Source organism: Heptranchias perlo, chromosome 39 (genome assembly GCF_035084215.1).
Source record: "Heptranchias perlo isolate sHepPer1 chromosome 39, sHepPer1.hap1, whole genome shotgun sequence".
Classification (NCBI taxonomy): Eukaryota; Metazoa; Chordata; class Chondrichthyes; order Hexanchiformes; family Hexanchidae; genus Heptranchias; species Heptranchias perlo.
Window position 1 is genome coordinate 7,058,761 of NC_090363.1, and position 10,088 is coordinate 7,068,848.

The following is a 10,088-nucleotide window of genomic DNA, read 5'->3' on the forward strand; positions in this document are numbered from 1 at the left end:
ATTCCTTTCTCCCTCATGTGCTTATCCAGCTCCCTCTTATTCCCATTCATTGCTGCACAGTGAACTCCAGGCTAGAGACGACATTGGGGTATTATACAATATGCTGGCATCAAATTCTTCTCCCTACCATTTTAATGGAGGTATCAACCCATTTATGTCAACATGGCCATTACTATTTTACTGGCTTCTTTCTGCTACACCAACAAAGCATCATTGAATTATTCTAGCAGAAGATGACTTTTTTTATATATATATATTATTTGGGTTCGGATAAGGTGTCTCCCATTGTTCTTTCTGTCAGTAACGTTGATGCTGGGATCCTGGGAAGAATAACCTTCAAAATTGGCTCCGGGCAAGAGCTGAAAATTAAGGATGCACTAGAAATTCGGCCCACAGAGAGGAAGGTGCTACCAGTGCTTTCTGAGGGGGAAAGCCATCAAATAAGTAACGCGCTGTGAGGCCTATAGATGTTTACAGCACAGACGGAGGCCATTCAGCCCTTCGTGCATGTGCCGGCTCTTCCCTAGAGCGATTCTAAACTAATCCCACTGCCACGCCCGCTCCCCAAAGACCCTGTACTCACCTCTGCTTCAAATGCTTACCCAATTCTTCCTATACCGGAATGGAAAACCAAGACCCCAATGTCAACGGGTGGATCCCAAGATGGTCCGCAATTATTTCTGAGATTTTTTTTTCTTCCTCATCCCAAGTTTTCAATTCAGATAATATTTCACAAGCTCAACCATTGGCAAATCCAGGTACGGGGTGGGGTGGGGGGAGTAATTTTAACCTAATGGGAAACTGATGGAATTGGGTCAACTCCCCCCCAATCCTCCCCCTGCCCCCTGTTTTACAGCCTGATAGATTTTCCTTTCCATTGACCCCCAAGGAAAATAAAATCGGACGGGGTAGAAAACGGGAGGCCGATCCGATCCTGTCAGTTTTCCGGCCAGCGGGTTAAAATTGCCCAAACTATTAGTTGTACTGATACAAATGTAAGGAATCTTACAACACCAGGTTACAGTCAGGTGACGAAGGAGGTAAGCTCCGAAAGCTTGTGATTTTCAAATAAAACTGTTGGACTATAACCTGGTGTTGTAAGACTCCTTACATTTGTCCACCCCAGTCCATCACCGGCATCTCCACATCATGCGTACTGGTACAACGCAGTGGTTGGGAAATACGTAAAGGCCCACTCCTGGCAGGATTGGTGCTGCTATGTGAGTATTGGCAGCTTCACCGTTCCCATGTAGAAGTTGTGAATTGGACACTTGGCCCCGTGTATAACAAGTATTGTTCCTGAAGCAATAAGCCCTCAGTACTTCTCTCAGTCTGACAAGAGGTATTGAGCAGTCTAAGGACTCGACTACTGATCAAACTAAGAATTAGAACAATCGACCTGGGAAGCTGAGAACATGATGGAAGTGTTCTGAGACCATGTAGCTGGTAAACCGGATGTTAAAAGTTATCGTCGGTCAGTAAATATTGGTGTAGAGTTAGACGTTTAACAAATGTTGGTTACCGTGAGATGTTGATAGATAAAATGTTGAGATACGGCCTGATTTTCCTTTCTAATCTTTTTGTCTTATGCTGGATTTGAACTCTCCTGAATTCTGGAGGCTGTGTACATATTTTACAAAGAGATTTTTACAGTAATATATATGAAATCACTTTGCAGCTTCTCTGTAGGTCCTATTCATTTCTTGGCATTTTTCTAGATGTTCGTAATAAAGTCTCCTTTGACTGTTTAAAAAAAAAACGCTTTCCGATCGTGTTATTAACTGTTCCTTTAGGTGTCAGCCGCGGCTCAGTGGGTAACCAGTCGGAGGGTCGTGGGTTCACGTCCCAGTTCGAGAGACTTGCGTGCAAAAATCTAGTCTGACGCTTCCAGTGCAGTACTGTATTTATATTTATCCCTCAACCAATGTCACAAGAGAAACAGATCGTTTATCACGGTGCTGTTTGTGGGATCTTGCTGTGCGCAAAAATGGCTGCCGCGTTTCCCTACCATTACAGCGTGTGACTACACTTCAAAAGTACTTCACTGGCTGTAAAGCGCTTTGGGACGTCCTGAGGTCGTGAAAGGCGCTATATAAACGCGAGTTCTTTCTTTATGTTGGGGCATGGACAACATGTACTTTTTGAACAATTGTAAACAATTTTACAACACCAAGTTATAGTCCAGCAATTTTATTTTAAATTCACAAGCTTTCGGAGATTTCCTCCTTCCTCAGGCAAATGTTTTTTGAACAGGCAGCGGTCAGAGAAAACCCTCTTCCACCCAAGTGAACTCGTTTGAAATTGCTGCTCGGACTCTCCAGGAGAAGAAATGAATGGGCCCAATCTCGGTCTAATGGCGAGGGGCACTCTTCTGATGGACGATGATGCTCTGCCCAGTCCACACTGATCGAAGGGACCAGCCGCTTTGCCTGTTTTGGTTATAATTGTTATTGCTTGTCGCTTTGCGTTATTTTGCATTGACACTGTCACATGTTTACCTCAAAATTCAAATCGGACCTGGACTACAGAATGTAAACATACTGAATGAGGAGTCGTTCAGTTCGACCGTGCAGAAGTGGTGACATTGATGGAAAAGGGTTCAGAACACATCCACGGCTACCGCACTCTCCAGATAACAAAACTCTACTCATTTATTAAAAGTATACAAACAATTTAAAACGTGCTCCTAAGGATTCGGGAGTTTACATGGAGCATTTTATTTCAATAATAATTTAAATCTTCACAACCTAAAATGGTACCTGGAGAGACTGGAGTTGTTCTCCTTAGAGCAGAGAAGGTGAAGGGGAGATTTGATAGAGGTGTTCAAAATCATGAAGGGTTTTGATAGAGTAAATAAGGAGAAACTGTTTCCAGTGGCAGGAGGGTCGATAACCAGAGGACACAGATTTAAGGTGATTGGCAAAAGAACCAGAGGGGAGATGTGGAGAAAGTTTTTTGTGCAGCGAGTTGTTATGATCTGGAAAGCCCCAGGATCCCATGTGCTTTTTTAACAGCCTTCTCAACTTGTCCTGGCACCTTCAAAGATTTGTGTACATACACCCCCAGGTCTCTCTGTTCCTGCACCCCCTGTAAAATTGTACCATTTCGTTTATATTGCCTCTCCTCATTCTTCCTACCAAAATGCATCACTTCGCACTTCTCTGCATTCAATTTCATCTGCCATGTGTCTGCCCATTTCACCAGTTTGTCTATGTCCTCCTGAAATCTGATACTATCCTTCACGTTGTTTACTACATTTTCGAGTTTCATGTCATAGAATCATAGAAAGGTTACAGCACGGAAGGAGGCCATTTGGCCCATCGAGTCCGCGCCGGCTCTATGCACGAGCAATCCAGCTAGTCCCACTCCCCTGCCCTATCCCCGTAGCCCTGCGCATTTTTTCGTTTCAAGTACTTATCCAGTTCCCTTTTGAAGGCCATGATTGAATCTGCCTCCACCACCCCCTCAGGCAATGCATTCCACATCCTAACCACTCGCTGTGTAAAAAACATTTTTCCTCATGTCACCTTTGGTTCTTTTGCCAATCACCTCTGGTTCTTGACGCTTCTACCAATGGGAACAGTTTCTCTCTATCTACTCTGTCTAGACCCTTCATGATTTTGAACACCTCTATCAAATCTCCTCTCAACCTTCTCTGTTCCAAGGAGAACAATCCCAGCTTCTCCAGTCTATCCACGTAATTTAAGTCCCTCATCCCTGGAATCATTCTAGTAAATCTCCTCTGCACCCTCTCTTGGGCCTTCACATCCTTCCTAAAGTGCGGTGCCCAGAACTGGACATAGTTGTGGTCGAACCAGTGTTTTATAAAGGTTCATCATGACTTTCTTGCTTTTGTACTCTATGCCTCTATTTATAAAGCCTAGGATCCCGTATGCTTTTTTAACTGCTTTCTCAACCTGCCCTGCTACCTTCAATGATTTGTGCACATATACCCCCAGATCCCTCTGTTCCTGTACCCCTTTTAGAATTGTGCCCTCTAGTTTACATTACCTCTCCTCATTTTTCCTACCGAAATGCATCACCTCGCATTTTTCTGTGTTAAACTTCATCTGCCACGTGTCTGCCCATGCCACCAGAGTGTCTATATCCTCTTGAAATCTATCACTATCCTCCTCACTGTTCACCTTCCAAGTTTTGTGTCATTTGCAAATTTTGAAATTGTGCCCTATACTCCCAAGTCCAAGTCATTAATATATATCAAGAAAAGCAGTGGTCCCAGCACCGACCTCTGGGGAACACCACTGTACACCTCCCTCCAGTCCAAAAAACAACCCTTCACCACTACTCTCTGTTTCCTGTCATTTAGCCAATTCTGTTTACATGTTGCTATTGCCCCCTTTATTCCATGGGCCGCAATCTTATAGCAAGCCTACCATGCGGCACTTTATCAAATGCTTTTTGAAAATCCATATACACCACATCAACTGCATTGCCCTCATCTACCCTCTCTATTACCTCATCAAAAAGCTCTATTAAGTTGGTTAAACACAATTTGCCTTTAACAAATCCGTGCTGGCTTCCCCCACTCAATCCACACTCGTCCAAGTGACTGTTAATTCTGTCCCAGATTATCATTTCCAAAACTTTCCCCTCCACCGAGGTTAAACTGACTGGCCTATAGTTGCCGGGTTTATCTTTACACCCTTTTTTGAACAAAGGTGTAACATTTGCAATTCTCCAGTCCTCTGACACCACCCCCCGTATCTAAGGATGTCTGGAAGATTATGGCCAGTACCTCCGCAATTTCCCCCCTTACTTCCCTCAGCATCCTCGGGTGCATCCCATCCGGACCAGGTGACTTATCTACTTTAAGTACAGCCAGCCTTTCTAGTACCTCTTCTTTCACAAATTACCCCTTTAATGATCCGCCTGCCAGCATTAATTGGAGGTGCAGCTTTTGGGTTTCGGCTGCGCGCATGCGCATCCAAACCGCCCACGTTAAAACCAGAAGTGGGCCTGTTGGAGCCCGGTTGCGGGATGCTTGAAAAAGCTGTTAGTTAAACCTCCCACCTGCCCCCAACCCACCCGTTCTTTGGGATTAAAATTACACCCAGAGTGGGGGGCTCTGTGTATTGTCATCTGCAAACTTTGAACTTATACCCTCCAAACCCAATCCAGGTCATTAATATATATCAAAAAGAGCAGTGACCCCTGGGGAACACCACTGTATACCTCCCTCCAGTCTGAAAAACAACCATTTACCACTCCTCTCTGCTTTCAATCCCTTAGCCAATTTTGTATCCATGCTGCCACTGTCCTTTTAATCCCATGTGCTTTAATTTTGCTAACAAGTCTATTATGTGGTACTTTATCAAATGCTTTTTGAAAGTCCATATACACAACATCAACTGCACTAGCCTCATCAACCATCTCCGTTACTTCAACAAAGAATTCAATCACGGTAGTCAAAAATGATTCTCCTTTAACAAATCCGTGCTGACTTTCCTTTATTAGCCGATACTTTTCCAAGTGCCAACTAATTTTGTCCCGGATTATTGGCTCTAAAAGTTTCCCCACCACTGACTGCCCTGTAGTTGCTGGGTTTATCCCTCTCCCCTTTCTTGAACAGAGGTGTAACATTTACAATCCTCCAGTCCTCCGGCACCGTCCCCATATCTAAGGAGGATTGGAAGAGTGTGGCCAGATCCTCTGCAATTTCCACAATTACTTCCCTGAGTAACCTGGGATGCATCCCATCTGGACCGGGTGACTTTTCTACTTTGAGTACTGCCTGCATGCAGCAAGACCTGGACAACATCCAGGCTTGGGCTAATAAGTGGCAAGTAACATTCATGCCAGACAAGTGCCAGGCAATGACCATCTCCAACAAGAGAGAGTCTAACCACCTCCCCCTGACATTCAATGGCATTACCATCGCTGAATCCCCCACCATCAACATCCTGGGGGCCACCATTGACCCGAAACTTAACTGAACCACCCACATAAATACTGTGGCTACAAGAGCAGGTCAGAGGCTGGGTATTCTGCGGCGAGTGACTCACCTCCTGACTCCCAAAGCCTTTCCACCATCTACAAGGCACAGGTCAGGAGTGTGATGGAATACTCTCCACTTGCCTGGATGAGTGCAGCTCCAACAACTCAAGAAGCTCGATACCATCCAGGACAAAGCAGCCCGCTTGATTGGCACCCCATCCACCACCCTAAACATTCACTCCCTTCACCACCGGCGCACCATGGCTGCAGTGTGCACCATCCACAGGATGCACTGCAGCAACTCGCCAAGGCTTCTTCGACAGCACCTCCCAAACCCACGACCTCTACCACCTAGAAGGACAAGGGCAGCAGGAACATGGGAACAACACCACCTGCACGTTCCCCTCCAAATCACACACCATCCCGACTTGGAAATATATCGCCGTTCCTTCATCGTCGCTGGGTCAAAATCCTGGAACTCCCTTCCTAACAGCACTGTGGGAGAACCTTCACCACACGGACTGCAGCGGTTCAAGAAGACGGCTCACCACCACCTTCTCAAGGGGCAATTTGGGATGGGCAATAAATGCCGGCCTTGCCAGCGATGCCCACATCCCATGAACAAATTTTTAAAAATCTTTTAAGTACCTCCTCTTTATCTATTTTTATCCTATCCAATATCTCTACCACCTCCTCCTTTGCTGTTACAATGGCAGCATCCCCTTCTCTAGTGAAGATGGATGCAAAGTGTTCATTTATTACCTCGGCCATGCCCTCTGCCTCCACAACAAAGGATGCGATTTTAACCCCAAGAACGGGTGGGTTGGGGGCGGGTGGGAGTTGAAAATAGTTGTTTTTTGGGTCGCGACCCCAACCCGGCTTTATTTCCGGGTTTAATGTCAGCGCGCAAAAGTCCAGGCTTCCCACCGGGAATGCAAAGTCCGAATATTTTGAGGTTGCCACCCAAAAAAACAACTATTTTCAACTCCCACCCGCCCCCAACCCACCCGTTCTTAGGGGTTAAAATCACCCCCAATATCTCCTTTTTTGTCCCTAATCGGTCCCACCCTTTCTTTGACTACCTTTTATTATTTATATGTTTATAAAAGACTTTTGGATTCCCTTTTATGTTAGCCGCTAATCTAATCTCATGCTCTCTCTTTGCCCCTCTTATCCCTTTTTTTAGATCTCCTCTGTACTTCCTGTATTCAGCCTGGTTCTCGACAGTGATATGAGCCTTACATTCATTAGAAGTCTCCTTTTTCTGTTTCATTGTAATCTCTATATCTTTAGTCATCCAGGGAGCTCTAGCTTTGGGTGCCCTTCCTTTCCCCCTGATAGGAATGTGTCTACTCTGTACCCAAACCATCTCCTCCTTGAAGGCCTCCCAATTTTTCAGTTACTGTTTTGCCTGCCAATTTTTGATTCCAATGATCCTGGGCAAGATCCCTTTTTAACTCACTGAAATTAGCCTTCCTCCAGTTAAGCATTTTCACATTTGATTGTTCCTTGTCCTTTTCCATAACTATTCTAAACCTAATGATATTATGATCAGTGTTCCCCAAATGCTCCCCCACTGAACATGCTCCACCTGCCCCAGAACTAGATCCAGTAACATTTTCTTCCTGGTTGGGCTGGAAACACACTGTTCCAGAAAGTTCTCTTGTACACATTTCAGGAATTCCTCCTCCTCTTTGCCCTTTACACTGTTACTGTCCCAGTCTATATTGGGATAATTGAAGTCTCCCATTATCACTACTCTATAGTTCTTGCACCTTCTGTAATTTGCCTGCAAATTTGCTCCTCCATCTCCTTCCCACTATTTGGTGGCCTATAGTATACACCCAGTAGTGTAATAGATCCTCTATTGTTCCTTAATTCTAACCAAATAGATTCTGTCTTTGACCCCTCAACTACACCATCCCTTTCCAGTGCTATAAATAGCTTCTTTGATCAATACTGCCACCCACCTCCCCAACACTCCTCACTTTCTTTCCCTATCTTTCCTGAATACCTGGTAGCCAGGAATACTAATTCCCTTCTTTGAGCCAGATTATTGCCACTATATCATTGTCCCATGTGACGACTTAAGTCTGCAGTTCACCAACCTTATTAACCACACTACGTGCGTTTACACACACGCACTCTAAACCCATCTTAGTCTGCCTCGCATTCGCCCCCGTCTGATCCCTCTGATTTCTGAACCATTCTTTACTCTAGTGCTACTTGTCCCTCCCAGTCCTCTTGTTTCTCCTCTCTAATGTTTCATCCCCCTGCCAATTAGTTTAAACCCTCCCCCCTGGTTAACCTCCCCACGAGGTCAGGGCAGTGATACATGCACAGGTATCAGGCACGATGCGTAATTTTACCAATGAATATGACATCGCCTTTTTACACTTCACACAAAGTCAACATTGCCGCCCCTCTCCCCCCCCCCCCCCGCGATGTGAGCGCACCGGTTATTTTGTGTGTATTTCCAGTTTTCTGTGTGGAATGCTGTTGGGCCTTGAGCAGATTACAGGCGGTGAACCCGGAAATTGATGGAGTAAAAATGGCTCGATGATTTTAAAGAGGCTAGTCCGCGTTTTGGGGCAATGAGGGGGTGGGGGGAAATGATTTGGAACAATTGTCCCTTCAACTCCGCATATATATGGGGGTAATTTTAACCGAACTCACTGGGTGGGAAACCCACAGGTGGGGGTGTAAAACCAGCATTGCACCCAATCTCGTCAATTTCCCAATGGGTGGGTTAGGTTAAAATTGCCCCCAAATATTTCTCTTTCTTTCTTGGCAACTGCATAAGACATTGGACAGCACAATAAATAAAGCTTTTTTTCTATTCGTTCATGGGATGTGGGCGTCGCTGGCGAGGCCGGCATTTATTGCCCATCCCTAATTGCCCTTGAGAAGGTGGTGGTGAGCCGCCTTCTTGAACCGCTGCAGTCCGTGTGGTGAAGGTTCTCCCACAGTGCTGTTAGGAAGGGAGTTCCAGGATTTTGACCCAGCGACGATGAAGGAACGACGATATATTTCCAAGTCGGGATGGTGTGTGACTTGGAGGGGAACGTGCAGGTGGTGTTGTTCCCATGTACCTGCTGCCCTTGTCCTTCTAGGTGGTAGAGGTCGCGGGTTTGGGAGGTGCTGTCGAAGAAGCCTTGGCGAGTTGCTGCAGTGCATCCTGTGGATGGTACACACTGCAGCCACGGTGCGCCGGTGGTGAAGGGAGTGAATGTTTAGGGTGGTGGATGGGGTGCCAATCAAGCGGGCTGCTTTGTCCTGGATGGTGTCGAGCTTCTTGAGTGTTGTTGGAGCTGCACTCATCCAGGCAAGTGGAGAGTATTCCATCACACTCCTGACCTGTGGCTTGTAGATGGTGGATAGGCTTAATCTGGTCAGTGGGAATAGTCTTTAGTTTTCTGTGAATTGTTTGGGCATTTAGGGGATGAGGGGGCGGACATATGAGGAGAGGTTGAATAGATTGGGACTTTACTCATTGGAGTTCAGAAGAATGAGAGGCGATCTTATTGAAACATATAAGATTGTGAAGGGGCTTGATCGGGTGGATGCGGTAAGGATGTTCCCAAGGATGGGTGAAACTAGAACGAGGGGGCATAATCTTAGAATAAGGGGCTGCTCTTTCAAAACTGAGATGAGGAGAAACTTCTTCACTCAGAGGGTGGTAGGTCTGTGGAATTTTCTGCCCCAGGAAGCTGTGGAAGCTACATCATGAAATAAATTTAAAACAGAAATAGACAGTTTCCTAGAAGTAAAGGGAATTAGGGGTTACGGGGAGCGGGCAGGAAATTGGACATGAATTTAGATTTGAGGTTAGGATCAGATCAGCCATGATCTTATTGAATGGCGGAGCAGGCTCGAGGGGCCGATTGGCCTACTCCTGCTCCTATTTCTTATGTTCTTATGTTCATTCCCAAGCCAGTCCTTCGAGTGGGAGGCAAACAGTCCCAATAAACTATTTGTATTTCTGTATCAATTAACACTAAATTGGCAATCTCACACAGGCAGTCCATAATGATGGCTGCGGGGGAAGTGGTCACTCTGTGCTGGAGGAGGGGTCCTGAATTTATGGGTTTAACCTCATCATTGAGGTGATGCAGTGTCTGGATGAACCCAGC